This window comes from Mus caroli, unplaced genomic scaffold, assembly GCF_978045245.1.
Source record: "Mus caroli unplaced genomic scaffold, Mus_caroli_1 scaffold_4, whole genome shotgun sequence".
Taxonomy (NCBI): domain Eukaryota; kingdom Metazoa; phylum Chordata; class Mammalia; order Rodentia; family Muridae; genus Mus; species Mus caroli.
The window spans coordinates 106,284,409-106,304,559 of record NW_028227259.1 but is presented as its reverse complement, the minus strand read 5'-3'; the positions used below and the strand labels follow the sequence as shown (position 1 = coordinate 106,304,559).

General features: G+C 46.3%; 1 protein-coding gene across 8 annotated transcripts in view; it reads left to right on the top strand.

Annotated features, from left to right (window-relative positions):
- Positions 1–1,078: 1,078 nt before the first annotated feature.
- Positions 1,079–20,151, top strand: part of Wdfy3 (WD repeat and FYVE domain containing 3) — a 238,750-nt gene continuing 219,677 nt past the window's right edge. For 3 of the 8 annotated variants that reach the window (XM_085836934.1, XM_085836932.1, XM_085836933.1), the window contains exon 1: positions 1,085–1,490. The gene's annotated coding sequence lies outside the window, so the exon portion shown is untranslated. Of the gene's footprint in view, positions 1,491–18,417; positions 18,635–20,151 lie in introns of those variants that run through there. The other 5 variants (XM_085836928.1, XM_029478028.2, XM_085836931.1 and 2 more) reach the window with 4 other exon arrangements.

The following is a 20,151-nucleotide window of genomic DNA, read 5'->3' as shown; positions in this document are numbered from 1 at the left end:
GGCCTCCAACTCAGGACAATTCTTCTATTCTCCTGAGGGACCCCCCCAACCTCATCCAACAGCAGCCCCACCCAGCACAGGCCTTACAGGCATGGTTCTCCACACCTGGGGAAAGGTGCTTTGTCCTGCCAGCGGGTGCCTGGGAACAGCAGGAACGGGGCCCCCACATGGAACAGCTGCTGAATCTTGTAGCAAACAGCGGAGTAAATCGTTACAACTGGATCCAATTCCAAACACAAACTGGCTTAAAAAAAGGAAACAGCAAGTCCAAATTACTTCGTGTTTTTTTTTTTTTTCTTTTTTAGAGGAAATCCTAAAACTGCTGTAGATTGCAGTGTTGGGAAAACAAGCTCGTGTTTCCAGTTTCTGTACCACTACTTCCCCACTCTGAGCTGTTTCAACTCAAGGAGTTCAAGCATTCATGCTGACTCAGTTTTGTCCCCACCGCCAGAACAGAAATATGACCCAAATGGTACGCTGGGCGGACTAGGAACAGAGACAAGCTGATGCCCGCTTGCCTGTTTCAGGTTTACCCATCCATACTCATTTAGTGCAAACATTGTGTTGGTCAGGTCTATGGGATGTACAAAGAATGACCTTTCCAGAAAGGGCAAACCTAAAATCTCAGCAGAAGGTCTCAAGGTCACTGACCCAGGACAACCCTGGAGACTGGAAACTCCTGGGTCCTGATCCGCACCGGAGGAGGTGGGGGTTCGAGGCCGCGTAGTGAAAGAGCTAGCGTGGGCAGTTCTTTTGTACTCCAGCTGGAGTAAAATGAACGCAGGCTCGCGTGTTTTCATCGCTGGTGACAGCATCTAGCAATGGGAGTAGGGCTCAGGGGCGCGCAGCGGTGCTTTCTCAGCAGGGTCCCCCGAGAAGCCGGCGGAGGGGGTGAGCGCTGCGCCAGAGGACCCGGGAGCCCGGAGGCGAGGGCAGAGGGCAGGGGGCGCGGGGCGCGGACTGGGCTGCGCGCCTGTCCAGGGTGCGGGCAAGCAGGAGCCGCGGCGAGGGAAGGAAGTAGGAAAGAGGAAGGAAAGGCGGGAGGGGCCGGCCGCGCGGCTGCAGTTTCTGCGGCCGGCCTGGTAGGAGGAGCGGGAGGAGCGGGAGGAGGATCCCGAGCCGTCCGTCAGCGGGCGCGGGAGGTGGGGAGAGCGGGAGGAGGAGGAGGATTAAAGATGGCCACCAGCAGCTGCGGGAGACGGCCACCAGCCCTCACTTTCCGGGATGTTCCCCGCGGCCCGGCCCGGCCTTGATGGAGAGGAGCAGCCCGTGCAGCGCCGAGGCTGAGGCGGCGGCGGGGACCCGGCGAGGGAGAAGACACGGCGGAGCAGGGACCCGGGCGGGAGAAGGGAGCGGCGGCGGCGTCGCTGCTCCGGTCGCCTAGCACGGCTGCCGCCCCGGCTCCGCAGGTCGCGGACTGCAGCGAGCGCTCGGCCCCGGCCCGGCCTGGGGGGACTCCCGGGCCCCGCGCCCCGGCCCGCGCGTCCGCGGTGAGTGCTGCCTGCCCGCTCGCCGGCTTGCCCGCGGCGCGCTTTGTTCCTGCGGGGCGGAGGCGCTGTCCGCGCGGGGACAGGCCGCGGCCCAGCCGCTCCCCCACCCGCGTCCTCCTCCGGGCCTGGAGAGGGCGCCGTCGGCGGCTGGTCCCAGGCGGCCGGCGGAGGGGCGTGCGGGGGCCTCGGGGATGGGGAGGCGGGGGCAAGGCGACCGCAGCTCCGGGAGGGCGGGGGCGTAACCCGGCGGCGCCCGGGGTAGGTGGGGGTCATGCCGGTCCCCTCGGGAGGACCCTCCCGGTGCCCATTCCCGGACCCCCCAGCCCCCACCCGCGCGCGCCCGGGCGCAGCGGAGCGCGGCCTCCATCCCTCGGGCGCCGTCTCCAGGGCCGCGGGCCTCTCTTGGCTCATCCCTCTACGCCCTGAGCTGCAAACCCTTCCCTGTGGAAGGGACCTGGGATGCTTCTGTCCTGCTTCGGGGATGTGGTGGCATCACCAACATTCGCGGTTATGGCGGGGTTGAAAAGGCAGCAGTGACCTTTCCGACCAGAGCCCTCTGGACCATGGTCGCATCCGAGGTGCTGCGTTCCATTGATTTTTTGACTCTTTGAGTCGGAGAGACAGATGATGAGTTCTTCCTTTGTAGAAATAATAGAATAGAATCAGATCAAGCAGATGTTTACCGAATGCATGGATTTTCAGTACCTCACCGATGGCTAAGTGTTTTCTGTGGGAAAAAATGGTGCTTATGCATACGAAAAACTATTTTTGTTCACTAATAGCTATGGGTTGGTCAGTACCAAGTGGTTATTATGGTGTCTGAAAACCCAACAAAAAAAAGAAAAACAAAACCCTTGCGTCGAGACAGCAGATTCCAGGCTGGCCTCTATCAGGCAGGTTTAGATCAGTTTTCACTGTCAGGATGTAAAGCAAGTAAAAATAACAAAACAATGAAAAATTTACTTATTTACAGAAAAACAGGATGTGGTATTAGTGTAGAGTCTAGGAAAAAGACTATAGTCTGTTAGTGTATAGATCTAGTAAAAGTAAATTCCTCTTTAAATAAAACTCATCATGGGACCCTGCTGTGTAAGAATTAGCTTGATATGCATTTAGTGTTTAAAAAAAAACCTGTATTTCATTAGGTTTGAGAACTAAAACTTTGAGCAGTTCTGCCTCAAGCAACTAGAAATACAGGTTTTTAAATGGTTTCTCTTTTCCTTAGTTGAAATCTATTCATGTAAAAAATATGCTTCTAACAAAATTTCTCTACAAATGTGCTATGAGTTAAGGAACACGAGGCTCTGAAGTAACTTGGAAAGACATGAAAGAAAACTAAACCGTCGTGTAATATTCCAGGATCAGATTCTGTACTCTGAGGATGCTGAGCTTCACAAGTCTTCACTGTTTACCTCTGGCGTCCTAAATATCACCAAGGTGCTGCAGTCAGTGGGGTCCTAGAATTTCTAGAAATTATCCTCAGAATGTAGCCTACATCGGGGCTGCCCCACCCCCATTTGATCTGGAACCACAAAAGATTGTAAACAACTGGGCATCATAGTTAAAAATGGTAAATATCCTACCTGGGTGTGGTGGCTCATACCTGTTGGCCAGGTACTGGGAGGCTGAGAAGAGAGTGAACGGCTAAGCCTTGTAGATGCAGGCAAGTCTAAGGAAAAAAAAATTAGTTTGTGTACTTTCCACCTGTCTCTGTCTAATGCTTGTGATGGAGAGTGTATCAGTGTACCACGGAAAGATGGAGAGGATCCCAGTATAGCATGCATGTAAAGTATTCATTTGTGTATTCTCATTCAGACACTGGGAAGATGTTGATCCCATTGACCAGATGGGGAATTAGGCAACTTTAGGGAAAGTCTAGGACCCAGATTATCTTAAGTTTAGAGGCAGTGATGACCGATGTTTTAGGATACCAATTAGATGTGAAAACCAGAATGGCATGGCATTTGGAGCCATGGGCTTGCAGTGCAGAGGGTTCAGTGACGGGCTTGCTGGGGTGACCCAGGTATGCACACAGCTCTGCAGCCACACCCCAAAGCTCTTCTCGCTGCATCCCTCTCCCCAACCACCCACCCTCTAGTGTTATTGTTTTCTGTGATTCCAATAGCATAGACCGTTGCGTTTCCATCATGACTGTTGTGTAGAGTCTGCTTGTCTGGCTCTGCTCTGAGTTCCAGCCCCTTCTGCACAGCGGATACTTTTCTTGCCCACGGCGCCATTCACAAGTTAATGGCCAATTTCGGTTTTTTCAGGTTGGGTTTACTGGGGAATCATCTCCATGTAGTGACGCTTTATCTGAACGTGCAGTTGGGTGGTCTGTCTTACAGACAAGCAGAGACCATTCCTACTTCCCTAGGAAGGCCCTTCATGCCCCTTTGCTTAGTCCTCAGATCCTTGGCAACCATTAACGTCCTCTGTGGAACACCGTCCAGATGCATCGTGGTGCAGAATGTTGTCTTTTGTGCCTTCGTGCGTTTAGTGTAATGCCTGTGCCATAGAGCAGTGGTATCGCCACGGGCTGGTAAATGGTAACAACTGTGGCAACAACTAGGGTAACAGTCACCATGGCCTGTATTAAGCTTCATAAAACAACATGAGAAAGTCCTGAGAACTCACCCAAGGGCTCTGTATAGCTGGTACCAACCAGCTCCAGCAAGCACTGAGTTTCCTTTTACCGCTAAGCACTGGGACTCTTTAGCATGGTCCTACTTTTTATCTATTCGTGATTGATACAGATTTTGGCTAGTTACGCGTACAGATGTCTTAACCTTCAGCATACAGGTCTGGTTTTCTTGACTTAATATGCAGAGGTGGGACTTTAAGGTCCTATCATGAGTATCAGTGTGCTTTTATCCACAGACCATTTAGCATGCCTGCCAGCAATGCCGCCATTCCTGTGTCAGCACCTGTTCTTGTTGGCTAATACTTTAGCCATTTATTGTGTGGATATTATGTGGTCAGATGCTTTTAATACTTTTGACTTCGTAGTTCTTATTTTCAGTAGTATTTGGGACAACAGGAAGTTTAGGACAGACATTCCTCAAAACTCATTTTTGCCTTAGTTGCCCGCTACGGTCTCACTGTGATGGCCATAGCACAATCCAGGGTGTTTCCCGGGTGGCTTAGGTTTTACTTACCTTTCATGTTGTGAAGTTAGCTTTTAGTAAAGAGATCACTACGAAATTTTGGTTCCAGCTTTTACAAAGGCTTGAAAAAAATTGCACGTTTCTGTGCAGCTTGGGTTTCAGTTCGACTTTGCACTGAAGAGATTTCACCACGGTTTGTTTTTAAAGCTTAGTGGACTGATTTCTTACAGTTCTAAAGCTGAAGCCAGGTGTGATGCCAGCACTTGGGAGGTGGAGGCAGGCAACCTGGAGTTTAGGGCGAGCCTCAGTTAAGTGGCAGGTTCGAGGGCATGCTGTAGTTCTAGTGTAGGCAAAATGTTGGGTTCAATTATATTTATTCATTATAAACATTTAAAATTTTAAAATACTTAAATTTAACTATGTATACATGTGTGTGCCGGTGCCCATAGAAGCCAGAGAGGTGTGGGACCCCCTTGAGTTGGCGTGATAGGCCATTGTGGGACTCATGACATGGGGTGCTGGGGATTGAACTCAGGTCCTTTGAAAAGCAGTGTGTACCTTTAACTGCTGAGCCATCATTCCAACTCTCTGAGCATTTAATGTTTAATAGTGAAATGCACTTAAAAGTTTTTAGAATACTACATTATTATCAATTAGGAAGAAATTGTAAACTATGTTAGAACTTTATATGTAAGTAGTCAGATTGCAAACTTGAATAATTATACTTGAATACCCGGGATGTCAGACCTGCTTGTGTAATGACCTCACCTGTTTGGCCATTGGGTCACACCTTTGGGAAGCTCGTAACAAACATCATGTGCATGTAGCTTGCAAAATACTTGTTGCAGTAGAGCTTTGAGGTGAGTAAAAGAGACCACTGAGCAGGGCCTTGCCCTGGTGATATGGGGTGGGGAGTGCCAAGAACCCAGACCTCAGATTGTTCAGGACTTCCTGCAAGAAGTGCCTTTTACCTGGAGAAATCCAGAGTGTAAGTGGGGTGACTAGGCTTCGGGGTGTCTACCCTCAGAATGCACAGAAGTTTGACTACTGATGCTGTTCCATGATCAGCCCCACGGTCGCTGTGCAACCTAACCTCTACTTAGGATTGCCAATACAAGTAGAACTGGAGAAAAAGCCAAACAGCAAACGTATACTCTGTTACTGAGTTGTTATTTTGATAATTTGCTGTAGGTGGGGGCATTTATGGATTGAATACATTTAATTGTGTAGACTTTGATATTACCCTCAGATTTTGTAAAAATAATCACTATAGGAATAAAATTGTGGCATTGCTTTTTTTTTTTTTTTTTTTTTTTTTTTTGAGACAGGGTTTCTCTGTATAGTCCTAGCTCTCCTGGAACTCACTTTGTAGACCAGGCTGGCCTTGAACTCAGAAATCCGCCTGCCTCTGCCTCCCGAGTGCTGGGATTAAAGGCATGTGCCACCACCACCTGCTGTGGCATTGCTTTTTAATATATGTTCTTGGTTAAGTATATTTGGTATTTATTGCTACCATCTTTTGTCGTGCTTTTTTAAATTATGCACTATTTATTAACCTGTAAAGCTATGGTTTTTGTGCTGATATGAGATGATATTTAGGTTTTCACAAGAAGAAGCATATCTGATATCCAGCCATTCACTTAGCATTTTGAAATAATAGAAGTGTAATTTTCCTTTTCTCATTTTGAGACCTGGTCTCTGTAGAATAATTTCTGTGCTGTCCTCCTGATAGCTAGTGTTCTGACTGTTGGCAGTGCTGTCTTCCATATCCAACTGCCGTTTAAATAAAACAGAGCGGAACCAGCCCAAACCACACTGCTGAGTTCTAGATCTGTGTCCTGATATCCAGCTGCGAGTCCATGTGTAGCCCCTGAGCGGTTGCTCAGGCCTGTCTGCCTGTCCACCTCAACATGGCTGAAGCCTTCTTCACTGGTTCCTTCTCCCCCGAAGTTTAGCCGCGGTGCCTGTCTTTTTAGCTTTTTATGCTTTGTCTCCTGTGCTGTTACAAGATCAAGACCCAGAAATCCTCACTTATTCCTGAGGAGTCCTCAGATCTACAGTCACAGATGTCGCAGTCCAATTGCCTTTATCTTCTATTTATTTTTACTTACATAAGTACACTGTAGCTGTCTTTAGACACACCAGAAGAGGGCATCAGACCCCATTACAGATGGTTGTGAACTACCATGTGGTTGCTGGGAATTGAACTCAGGACCTCTGGAAGAACAGTCAGTGCTCTTAACCACTGAGCTATCTCTCCAGCCCTGCCTTTGTCTTCTAAATATTGCTCCTCATCAGCCTCTTCCTCCTCCCCCCAAACTGCTTTTTAGCCCCGTGTTTGATTGCTCACAGATTACAGTGATCTTGTGATGATCCCAGCAGCTCCATTCTACCCCAATTTCCCCATAGATGCCCCTTCCATAATATATTCTGTCTCTATTCAAATTTTGAAAACTATGAAACAGCAGCCTTTCACTGATTTTTTTTTCCCCCTCCTGCATAGAATTTTTGAATCTCTTGAGTTAGTGCCCAGTTTCTACGAAAGCAGGCCGCTCTGGTGGATACAAATGTCCACACGACGTGACCCCAGCTCCTCCAGTCCTCTCTCTGGTCACCATTTATTTGTTCAGGGACTACTTGCTATGTGCTGTGGCCCACACGCAGGGTAGTAGAGTGTTCTAACTCAGCTCCAATGGAGACATTGATAAAAATCGCATGCTGTTGTCAGTTACATAGACAACTCTGTGCCCTGTTACAGTGTTCACTAAAGCCGTCGGTTCCCCATGTCCCTGGAGTGCCCTAGGTGCCATAGAGGAGCAGGCAAGGTTCAGCCAGGGGGGTAAAGGCAGGACTGGGGTGCTACGTGGGTGGCGTTGCCATTTATAGAGGACTGTGCGAGGAAAGCTTTGTGGTAGAGAAATCTGAAGCTGTTGGGGAGAGGAAAAGCTGTAGATCCGAGAGGAGCAGGAGCATTAGTGCTGAGACTTGACCTGGGAGGGAGGGTGTGTGTCCTGTGCAGAGAGAAGGGGCCGGCAGGCTGCAGAGAGGTCGAGGGGATCAGCAGTCTGCGTCCTTTGTAGGGACTTTGATTTCTTTTTTTTTTATATATATATATTTTTTATTACATCTTTTCCTCAATTACATTTCCAATGCTATCCCAAAAGTCCCCCATACCCTCCCCCCAACTTCCCTACCCACCCATTCCCATTTTTTTGGCCCTGGTGTTCCCCTGTACTGGGGCATATAAAGTTTGCATGTCCAATGGGCCTCTCTTTCCAGTGATGGCTGACTAGGACTTTGATTTCTAAGCGCAGGATGTTTTGGCCCAGGTTGCATTCTCTGCATAGACAGAGATGAGCTCCTGACTTCCTCCTGAAGGCTCAAAGTATGCCATCCTCGCTGGCCCCTTAAGCGCCCTTAGCACCGTGGCCTGCTGTGTTAGTACAGAGACTCACTCCTTTGTTCATCTCAAGTTCATAGGCCAGGGGATTTGGGGTGCAGAGGAAGAGGGTAAGATCTCTTTTCAGTTTCAGAGTTCCTGTTTCAATGGGTTAGTGTTTGTGATGTGATGGACTTGATGAAAATGGGATTTGTCGTTGGTAACTGGGTAGTAGACACCCTGTGACACTACTCATAGCTCCCTGGGATGTGGAGTCGTAGTCGGCCGCACACTGAGGGTTTTATGTGCATACGTGCTCAGTAAGGACATAGGAATGGTCAAGTGCATAGCCACGCGCCGACTCTGATAGCTCTTCATCTGCTCCCCTCAAGTAGACGTCCCCCAAATCCTGTAAAGCATTTCATGAAATGCTTAGGAAACGCCACAGTAGCAAAGAAACGGACAAATCACCCCAAGCTTAATATAGGGGTCTTTACAGGGGGCTCAGTTCATTCATTCTCCCCTTTGCCTTTCTATACAGGGGATTTTTTTTTTAGGTTAATTTTTGTGTTTCATTAGTCTTTATTTGCAAAACATTGGTAGGTCCAGAATATAAATTCTGTATAACCGTATATAGAAACACTAGTCTTTCAGAATTTAAAAAATTTAGCACCCAAAATGCAGCCAGTGGTGTTTCTGACTGTTTCATTTGGCTGAGCAAGGAATTATCCAGTAGTTTATTTACTCAACCCGGTTGTTTTAGGACTTTGCCGGTGGTGGTGGGGGCAGGAGGTTGAGTCTAGATGTCTCAAATTCCAAGAGACCTTTCAACTCTGGAGCATTTTAGTCTTATCCTGGGCACTTAACCGTTTGCTACCTGCCTTTCTAGCCACCTCAGACTTCCAAACCCCGAAGTTCCTGCTTTTTTTTTTTTTTTTTTTTTTTTTTTAACTTCTGGGGAAGGGCACTGGGAGACCTCAGTGCAGACTTTGCAGAGGCTGTAAGTCTGGAGGTAAAGCACTTAGGTCTGTCAGTCACAGGAGTCTTGCCTCCCATTACTGTTTAACCAAAAGGCATCATGTCCAGTAGGCCGAACACAACAGCTCATAAATATTGGGTTATTGATCTCGCATAATGTGTTATGTTTTGACCACCTAAGCTGCAGATTTCACCGAAGACTCCCGTACTGATGTTTTGGGTTTAGTACTTCCGTGTGAAGGAGGTCTTGGTTTTATTTCTCTACTGGAGTTGTCTCATGCACTTGGGGTTTTTCAATAAAAGGTGTGAGTTGGTTTTTTTTTTTCCCCCTCCTGTTTAAGTTTTAACCTCTAGTTAAGCTTTTTAACTTTGCTTCCATTTGTGTATTAGTGTGTTTGAGTATGCTGTGTGGTTTTACCCAGCGTTAAGGCCTCTAGTCATTTCTATTTCAGTCTTCTTGGTGTTCCACCACAGAGCCGTGTGCTGCTCAGAGCTGCCCTACTCCAGCAAGGTTGGGGCTTCACCCGGTTCCCAGCCCGGGGAAAGCTGGATTGCAAGCTGAGTTTAGAAACGTTAAGTCGGCTAGATATGTGGGAAGGCACAGTAGGCTTAAAGAGTGGTTCTTAATCCTACTAAATGAGCATTTACAAAGGCACCTTATCAGCCTGGTCCTTCTTTGTATGGTCTTGTCCCTTTACAGCATCTCAGCCTTCCTGATGCTGCAACCCTGTAATACAGTTCCTTGTGTGGTGACCTCTAACCGTAGAATTGTTTCACTGTTAATTTTGCCAGCTGTGTGGATGGATAGTAATGTAAACATCTGTATTTTCTGATGGTCTTAGGTGACCCCTGTGCAAGAGTCATTCAATCCTTATGGGGTTGAGACCCACAGGTTGAGAACTGGTGTTTGGATGCATTTGTTACTAATTATAAGAGATCCACACTAAAGCTCAGAGGTAAGGCTCCTCCCTCCCTCTGTGCTCTGTCTACAGAGCTGTGTTCCTGTGTCCTAGCCCGTCTAACCTCTGCCAGTCCTTTCCATTCTAGGCCCTGGACTTAATACTGACAACCAAACTCCTCCCCATAGCTTTCGTTTGCTATGCTCAGTTTTTTAAGCCTTTGGTACTTAGATGTGAGTGGAGATCATGTGACAAGGTAGTTTCTGACACCTGATGAGTCTGTACATGTTCGGTACCGGTGCATCCCAGCTTCTTCTTCCTTTATGAAGTGTCTTCCTGGCCTGTGCTGCAGTTGATATTTAATCTCAAGTCGGAGGTTCCTATTGGCCTGTTTCCCTCCTCTTCAGCCAGTGTGGACGTTGAGCAAGTCTACAATCTCAATTGGAAAAGAAGAATCTAATACTTGGCCTTTATTGGGTCTATTAGAAAGTTAGGCCTAGCAATTTTGTGTTACCCACTGTTTTTAACCTGCTCTAACCCCAAGTACCCGTGTAGATAAATCACACGAGAGCTGTGATACAAGACGTGTTCTATTTTTGCAAAGGACTCAGCACTTTTACAAGAATTCTTGCAACAGTAGGTATTTTCTCAAACTATGAAAATAACTTAGTATATTTTAAGCACAAGTTTGGACACTTTTGCCTGTTTTAATTTCACTGAATATTTATTAAAACTGTTTATGACCTTAGTGATTACTTTCAAGTATTTATAAATGCACAGAAGTTACCGGGCAGGCGGGCGGGTGGGAGGGAGGGAGGGAGGGAGAGCGAGCGAGCGAGCAGTCTCTTCTTCCATCATCCAGCTAGCAGCCAAGTGCTAACTGCTTGTGCAATTGCATGAGTGACTTATGTTTTATTCCTAAGAGCATCTCATCTCTTCACTTGGAACAATGTTGGCAGGTGCAGGAATGTTGATACTTTTGTCTTGTATCTCCTTTAAGCAGCCCACCAAAGGGGCTTCTTCCTATATTTTCTGCTGATAGTTAACTGGGCAAGTAGCTGGCTATTTTCAGCTTGGTAAATCTGTCATAGCTATGGACAGTGTCATGTGAAAATTTTAATTGCATAGCATTTTTCCATAATCCTTCTTTAAGACTTCCTCTTTTAATAAGTACTAAATTGGCTTACTGGGTACTTTCATCCCTAACATGTAAATACAGAGTAAGATGTATTCAGTCACCAGCCAGGGATAGTGACTGTTAAGGGCATGCTCAGTAGAGAGGAGCTTTTGGGGGAAGAAAGGGCATATGTTCATAGCGCATGTAGATGAATCACTAAACACCACTATCACATACAGTGGCCAGTCAGCATAATGTTGTACTTTAAATATAACAAGGCATGAAGCTGGTTTTCATTATGCAGTTGAGTAGTATGTGTATAATAACATCATAAAATTATATTAATCTTATGAAAATAAATGTGTAGGGCTTGGGATTTATCTTACTTGGTAGAATCCTTAGGTAGCATGCACAGAGGCCTGGGTTACAGCCCAGCCCCCGCCTTACTCCCCCGTCCCCCCTTACTCCCCCCCCCCAAGCACTGAATAAGATGAGGCATGGTGTTACACGCCTGCCTGTAATCCCAGCCTGGGGAAGGCTGAGGCAAGGGTGGGAATTGGGGTTCAGACATTGAAGAGCATCCTCTGCTACATTAGCTAGTTCAAGGCCAGCCTGGGCATCATGAGACCCGATTTCGAAATAGTGAAACAAAATAGAATAATAGTAGTTGAACGTTACGCTTGGGAAATGTGTAGCTTCACCATTGCGGGGGTCTGTCTTACATGTTTCTTTTTTCTCTTCCTCTTAGAAATCCCTACCTAAACTTATAATCAGACTTTGAGTGTCGTCTCAGTATCTCTGACTCTTAATTGTATGTTCTTATGGTATGACCACTGCTTATAGAACACAGGGTTAGGTGATTTGTGTGCCAGATGCTGTGCTTGGTTTAGGAGACAGGGTCTCCCTCTGGAGCACAAATTGGCCTTGAACTAAAAGTCTTCCTGCTTCAGCCTTTAGAATGCTGGGGTATTGTAGGCTTCTCTACTGTGCCCGGCATTAAGGGTAAAATAAAAATAAGCTCGTTCATTTATATTTAGAGTAATTGTTGTGCATAGACTGCCTAGTAACTTTGTGTTCTGTGGTTTATTTTCGTAACATGTAGTGACCAAATTAAAAGTTGCCTGAGACCCACATGATACTGCAATCCTTAATATGAAGTTCTGTGATTCTTCCTAAATGTTCATCCCTGGTGATGCTAGGATGTACTTATATGGCTGTGGTTGTGTAGCACAGGTAAGAGATAGGAGAATAAGTAACTGCCTGGTGTGTACGGTTCTGGGGATGCTTACTGAGTTGGGAGGTTATCATCGTTGATGTGATTGTGAGAACCCTGAAGTGACACTTGGTCTGGGTGACGGGGGACTGAGAGAGAGTTTCCTTGGCAAAACCTGTAAGGTTTACTTATACCAAGATTATAGAAATTAAAAGTTGGTTGGTTCTACTCTCTGAGTCAGAAGAGGCTTAGGGTGGGTGTCCTAAAACTTAATGAATAGAAACGAAGTAATATGCGTAGACAAAAATTTTGTGTATCCATGGTACTGTTTGTGAGTGTGTGTGTGTGTGTGCAAATCCATGTGCACGTGTATGGGAGTTTATGTAGAGGCCTGAGGTCAACATTGAGTGACTTCTACCTTATTTTTTTAAAGGTTTATTTATTTATTTTACGTAAATGAGTACCCTGACTTCATGCACTCCAGAAGAGGGCATCAGCTCCCATTATTGATGGTTGTGAGCACATGTTGTTGCTGAGATTTGAACTCAGGACCTCTGGAAGAGCAGCCTGTGCTCTTAACCACTGAGCCATCTCTCCAGCCCCCTCTGTCTTATTTTTGAGACAGGATCTCTCCCTGAACCTGGAGCTCTCTGATTCCACTAGCGTGCTGGCCAGTGAGGCCCAGCCTCCACATCTTTACCTCCCAGCACTGAGCTCCCAGGCATTTCAGCACGGCCCCTGGAGATTGAGCTCATGCTTGAATGGCAGGCACTTTGCCAGTGAGCCGAGCCCCTAGCTCCTTTGTTTTCATATTTATGAGTGGAAGAGCAACTGAAATCAAGAGTGTCCTAGGCATTATAATGTTACTGCTTGCCATCTTTATGTTTTACATTAGAACCCTAGACTTCTTCATTCTGTTCTGTCCCTTGAGTCCTTTGACCTACATCTATCTGTTTCCCACCACCCCTCCATGTAGTAACCACCATTGAAAATCCTCGTGCAAATGGAGTCCTTCACTGTTCCTTCCCTATGTGTCTGGTTAGTTTACGGAGAACAATGCCCATCAGCTTCATCAAGACGACAAGATCTCATCTTTCAGGGCCGGATAGTTTATGTGTAGATAGGTAGGTAGTTAGCTTGGATAGACGGGTGTCATATTCGTTGTTTTAAATCTACCCAAGCATCAACAGACGTCAAGATTGTTTCATGTCTGTGGAAACGTTGCAATGAATCTGTAGGTACCTTGGTTGGTCACTCATGTCTGCAGTAGTGTTACAGTGAATCTAGAGGTACCTTGGTGAGGTCACTCATGTCTGCAGTAGTGTTACAGTGAATCTGTAGGTACCTTGGTGTGGTCACTCATGTCTGCAATAGTGTTACAGTGAATCTAGAGGTACCTTGGTGTGGTCACTCATGTCTGCAGTAGTGTTACAGTGAATCTAGAGGTACCTTGGTGAGGTCACTCATGTCTGCAGTAGTGTTACAGTGAATCTGTAGGTACCTTGGTGAGGTCACTCATGTCTGCAGTAGTGTTACAGTGAATCTAGAGGTACCTTGGTGAGGTCACTCATGTCTGCAGTAGTGTTACAGTGAATCTGTAGGTACCTTGGTGAGGTCACTCATGTCTGCAGTAGTGTTACAGTGAATCTGTAGGTACTTTGGTGAGGTCATTCATGTCTGGTGGCATTACAGTGAATGTATAGGCACCTTTGTGAGGTCATTGTCTGTGGTGACTTTACAGTGAATCTATAGGTACCTTTGTGAGGTCATCTCAGTTCTTTATATTTCAGAGGGATTGTTGGGTCATAATTCTGATTTTCATTTCTTTTAAAATACTTTATGCATATGTGTATCTGTTTCTGTGTGTGTCTGTGAATATATGTCATTTACGTGTATGCCTATGGAAAGGCAACTGGTCCCCTGGAGCTGGAGTTACAGGTGGTTTTGAGCTGTCCAGTGTTGTTTCTGGGGACTGAACTCAGGTCCTCTGCAAGAGCAGGAAGTGCTCTTAACTGTTGAGCCATCTCTGTAGCTCCAGCCCTAGTTTTAGTTTCTTAAGGAGCATCTGTCCACACTATGTCATGATGGCTGCCTTAGTGTCTTCCTGGATCTGTTGAGGGTTAGCTTCCGGATCTGGTAGATATAAAAATTCAGTGGTGTTCCAGTTCTTTATAAAGTGGTGTATCGTTTGCATTTACCATACATACAGCTGTAGATTATATAAAATACCTAAAATAAAATACCATAGAAACCTCAAGTCACTGCATCCTGTACTCTAGTATTTAGGAGAGAATTATAAGAGAAGGAAAGTTTCTAGTGTTCAGGGTAGATACACTTTGTAGTTTGTAGTGACAGGTATTGAATCCCAGGGCTCCCATGTCTAGGGAGACATTCTACCTCTAAACCGAGTGCTGAGCCCCAGCCCCACCCTCCCTTACGTGCTTTCCAGCCAGGATTGGTTGAATCCATGGAATCCGAACCTACAGATACATAGTTTCAGCTTATACCTTTAAAGGTAACATAGTTTATTAGATACATGACAGATGTGCTTTGAGAATTTCTTTTAATATGTTAACTGAAGAATAAATTAGGTGACATATCTTTGGTCAAAATGAAAACATTGCTGGTTTGTTTCTTATTTTTTTTTTCTTCCCCTTTTTAATTTTGGAAGTTCTAGTGTTTGGAACATCTCTTTGCATTTCTTTTCGTTTTAAAAGTAGAATAGCACTGAAAGAATTTGGGGGATATTATGGAATGTAGGATTGCTTAAGGACAGTGGGGGAGCAGCAGGTGACAGGACACAGGAAGAGGGCTGATGCTTTCTTTCTGTGTGATGGGGTGGTCTGCCTCGGGTCAGTCACAGTGGATCCACAGGGTACCTAGTCTAGCTGAAGTATACCCTCCAAACCTATGCAGGATAGAAAATTTTGGAATTAGTAGTTAGTTGTGCAACGGTGTTAATGGGAATTGTCTCATAATATCCACTGTGTTCCCCACCTCCTTCTCCACAGACACCCAGATTAACATCTGACTCACGGAGTAAATAAATAAGATCAGCTACGCCCAGCTTGTCCTGGGTTACATAAGCATGCTGGGCTGGCATAGGTGCTCTAGAGCCTCTCAGAAGGAGATGGGGAGGCTGGGGAAGGCATGGCTGCTGCCTTCAAGCCATGCGGTCGGTCACTGGCATGTACCCATGTGCTGTGACAGGGTACATAGGTCACGCTATCCTTTGCATTGAAGAGGGCGCCTTGCTTGGAATCAGTTGCTTGGAGGCGAGCTGTGTATCTTTTTAAAGAAAGATCCTGACTTCCTCTCTGTGGATTTTCGTATAGTTTGTCTTCTTCTCATCTTTACTAGTTTTCTCTTCCCTCTGCTGGGGATCAGCCGTAAGGCTTGACACACAGGAGGAAAGTTCCATAAGGGATATTTCCATTATTATGATTATTAATTATTGATTATTGTTAAAGGAAGGAGATTTGTACTCTAGCCTCTCTTCTTGGTAGTCTGGTTGATGACCAGTTTAGCTAGACTTTACCCCAGAGTATACTTGTCATTTTGCATATTCTGAGTCACATGTCTGAGAAGCAGCTCTCCTTTAGGAAGCACAATTGTAATGGAAACATTGTTTACACCCCTGCATCTAATTGTTACTGGGTTCCTACCAAGCAGTCTATGGGGTGAGTTGATGTGATGACCCTGGTCCCCCCTACCCTTTTGAATATTTTCTCCTCCTGATGGCTAGTTTCGGCAAGTCTGTGGGACAGATTTTTGATAAATGTTTGGTGTGAAAGGCCCAGCCAACCAAAGATGATGTCACCTTTGTTGGTCCAGAGTCTAATGAGAAACTGGGTTGAGCAAGCTAAGAACAGGCCAGTAAGCAGCAGTCCTCTATGGAAGAGTCTCTGCTTCAGTGCCTGCTTTGGCTTCCCTCAGGGAGGCCCTACCCATACACATAAGTAGTAAAATGCACTAGACAGGGTCCATCACTGGGAGGAGGGGTTCCTGCTGGTCTCTGTGGGAGGTCTCTGCAGGGGACCAGTCTCAGGCTGGAAATGTCAGGGAAAAGGAAGCTGTGGTTGAAACTCTACACACACTGACATTTGTCAGCATTTGCTCAGGCCAGGGGAAGGCTCTGCCGTTTCCCTCATCTTGACCTGGGAAGGCACTGGGGTCCTGGACATGGCCATGCTAGGTCAAACACTCCACATTGTCCCTGGACTTCATCTGCTTTGCACAGGGAAACATTATGGGAATATAAAATCAAATGAACTGCTTGAGGAAAGAGTGAGTATAAACAGCAAGTCTGTGTGTGAGAGGCGTTGTATAGTGTGCCTATGGGTCCATAGGGACCCACCTTTGGTCGGCTCCTGTCTGTACTGCACATGTGAGCACAGGGTTCTCCCTGAGGGCAGGATGAGTGGGACACACCTTTACTACCACCCGTGTTTATTAAGAGTCCACTTAATATGCTGAAACTCTAAAGTCCATTGGATGTTGTTCCTCTGTGCATGCACGTGCGCGCGCGCCACACACACACACACACACACACACACACACACTCACGCATGCCAGGCCTGTCTGCCCATTTAGATTATGAAGAATTAGCTGCACAGCAGCCTCTGCTCCCAAGTGTCCTTGGCTTCCTGCCTCACTGCTGTTTGGAGTTCTGGATTCAGCTTATTACACTTGTCCCACAGCTCTGGCCTCTCGGGGCCTCGGGCAAATACACATACTTTCCTCTCCAAATCTTGGCTACTTGGTATTTATTGCTTATACTGGAGAGGACCTCATTTCCTGTTGGTTCTTTAGATGGGTATCATGCTTATAAAGAAAGCCAGTGACCAGAACAACTACAGCAGGACTATTCTTGTGAGAAAATAAAATTTTGATAAAAATGGTGGGAATTCCATTTGAAGGTTCTCGTGGGCTTAGAAGTCTAATGAGTTTTAGTTATTTATTCATATATTTGTTTTATTTTAGTTATTTGACACAGGCTCTCACTATGTAGCGTACTGGCCTGGAATGAATTCTCTATGTAGACCAGGCTGGTCTCAAGCTCACAGAGAACCTACCTCTGCCTCCAGAGTGCTGGGATGAAAGGAGTGAGCCACCATGCTGGAATAAAAAGACGTCAGCACTGATGCACAGAGATGTTGATTTCTGTGTGTACATTATCTTATCTCATTTACCTTGTCTGTTCTGTGTCATGATTTCTGCTAAAACTTGGATATCAGACCGTCATCTCAATATTCAACAGTAGAATCTTTTTTTACAAAATGTAATGTAGTTATATTCTCTCTCGCTTGCGCTCTCTCTCTCTCTCTCTCTCTCTCTCTCACACACACACACACACAAACATACACACACACCACTTTTTTTCCCTCTGTATTTATAAGCTGTAGTCTAGTGATTGAAAAATAATATAACTTGTCTTGGAAACACCCAGCAATCCCTCTTGTATCATGTCATTGTTTTAATCATGAAGAATTTCAGTTTCACACCATCTAGAATGTTTTCTTTTCCTTTCTGTTTATCTAGTTGTTGTATTTCTAAGTTTTGCATGTTTTCCTTTCATGACAACTTCAATTTATTTGTTTTTGGCCAAAGTTTCAGAGCTGGTGAGATGGCTGGTGTTACACTGGATGGGTCAGACTGAGGGATGCGTGTTACAGCCAATCTAGCCAAGTACAGGTGCTAAGGGGGCCTCCTTGGTACACCATGCCAGAGGCAAAACAGCTGAGAATGGTGCAGTCAGATTCTTGTTCTTGGGAAATCAGGTGAGGACACGTGGAGTGTCTGTATAGGTGGCCACTAGCTAGCTTTCTCTATATCATGGGCTCTGAGTTATGGCTTGCAACCACTCTTTAGGTTTAGGACTGGTAATTGAAAGTCAAGTTGGTCCTGGTCTTTGGAATGGTTGAGACAGAGACCAGAGTAGAGACTGCAGAAAACAAATGAACAAACAAACAAAACAAAACAAGCTAACAACAACAAAAACCAACCAACCAACCAACCAAACAAACCCTCCAGAAGTTTGCTTCTAACGACTTAGCTCGGAACAGGGTTAGGGTAGTGAAGGAGGAACAGACAGCAACAATGTAACAGAGCTAGGAGCGGAGGAGCAGACTCTCACAGCAGGATGCCTGGCCAGGTTGCCATTCTTTTCTGTAAAGCGCGGTTCAGGGTAAGATCCACCCCGAGTTAATCAGTGACCACCCTTCTGCTCTGTGGGCATCACGAGACTGCCCAGAGTGCTGACATTTCCCAGTGCCGTCTTCACCGGGGAGCTGGTGCTCCCAGGCAGAACTAAGCTCTGCAATGCATTTGCTTCCTTGCGGAATTTCTAGGAGGATGTGAGAAAGGGCTCAGGGCCTACAGTCCTAATGTGGGTCCTAATGTCGCAGCTCTGGAAGTGAACCTGCATTGTGGAGAGACAGGAAGCAAGGGGAAGGTATGGTTGCTAGGCCGCTCCATGGTAAGTGTGAGTGAGCTTTGGTGCTCGCACAGTGTGACTTTTGGTTCCACTTGGCAGAGAAAGGGACCCACATGGGAATTCGGAGGCAAACACATGGTGCTTAAGCAGGAACAAGAGCTGCTCTGGGTTTTTTTTTTTTTTTTAAAGATTTATTTATTTATTATATGTAAGTACACTGTAGCTGTCTTCAGACACTCCAGAAGAGGGCACCAGATCTCGTTACGGATGGTTGTAAGCCACCATGTGGTTGCTGGGATTTGAACTCTGGACCTTCGGAAGAGCAGTCGGGTGCTCTTACCCACTGAGCCATCTCACCAGCCCCAAAGATTTATTTATTTATTATTTGTAAGTACACTGTAGCTGTCTTCAGACACACCAGAAGAGGGCGTCAGATCTCATTTCGGGTGGTTGTGAGCCACCATGTGGTTGCTGGGATTTGAACTCATGACCTTCGGAAGAGCAGTCGGGTGCTCTTACCCACTGAGCCATCTCACCAGCCCTGCTCTGGGGTTTTATTAGCAGGAGTTACTTAGTCATTATTGAGACAAAGTTACTGCTTTCCTGCCTCAGCCTCCAGGTGTTGATTACAGGCCTGTGTTTCCACGTGGAGGGGTGAGAGGGTGGGGGGATGGGCAGCATAACTTTTTTGGAGTCCCTGACTCTAAGGTTGCTTTGCTGAAAAGACTGAGTTGTAGCAACCCTGTTGAGATCAGGTATTGGCCTGGGAGAGTAGGGATACAGAGACGTGATAGATACATGGCTAGTAGCCTGTGGTTTGTTCTTTGTGCACCGAGGGCCCTTCCCAAAGCAGCAGAAATCAAAGCTGTACACCCTTCCTGGAAATGGTTAGAATATCTCCTTGGTAACCCCGTTTTTTTTTTTGTTGTTGTTGTTCCATTACTGCTTACACTTAAAAAGAGACATAGCCCTGTCAGCGCATCTTTTTGTTTGTTTGACTCATGGCTATTTGAAACAAGGTTTTGTGGTTTAGCCCAGGCTGGCCTGGGACTACTGGCAATGTTCCTGCCTCAGCAATATGCACCAGAGCACTAGGTGCTAAGCAGTCGGGTTGGGTGCAGTTTTTGCTGTGGAAGAAAACCCAGATGCAGGCTGACGTATCCCAGCAAGAGTCAGAGCTGGGGTAGAAACAGACTGGGCAGTTAGCATGCAGTGCCAATGGGATTGTTTCTTGGTATTTTACAGCTTACAATATGGCTGATTTTTTTTTTTTTTTCTCTGTGATGGAGGAAAAGAAATGTATTTAGAGACAGATGAAAAATCCTTGCTGCAGTCTAGTGACCAGTAAGGAAGTGGTGGCTGAAGTCCTCAGGTGTCTGTCCTTGCAAATCCAAACCCAGCTTATTCCAGACTCCATGACTTGCTCTCTGCTACGGTTTTGGCTTATGAGGGCCATGTCCCTAGCAGGCCAGGTCAGTTCTTCAGTCCACAGAGGCTGCTTCTTGGTCTTCCCAGACTCAGGGTACAAAGGCAGC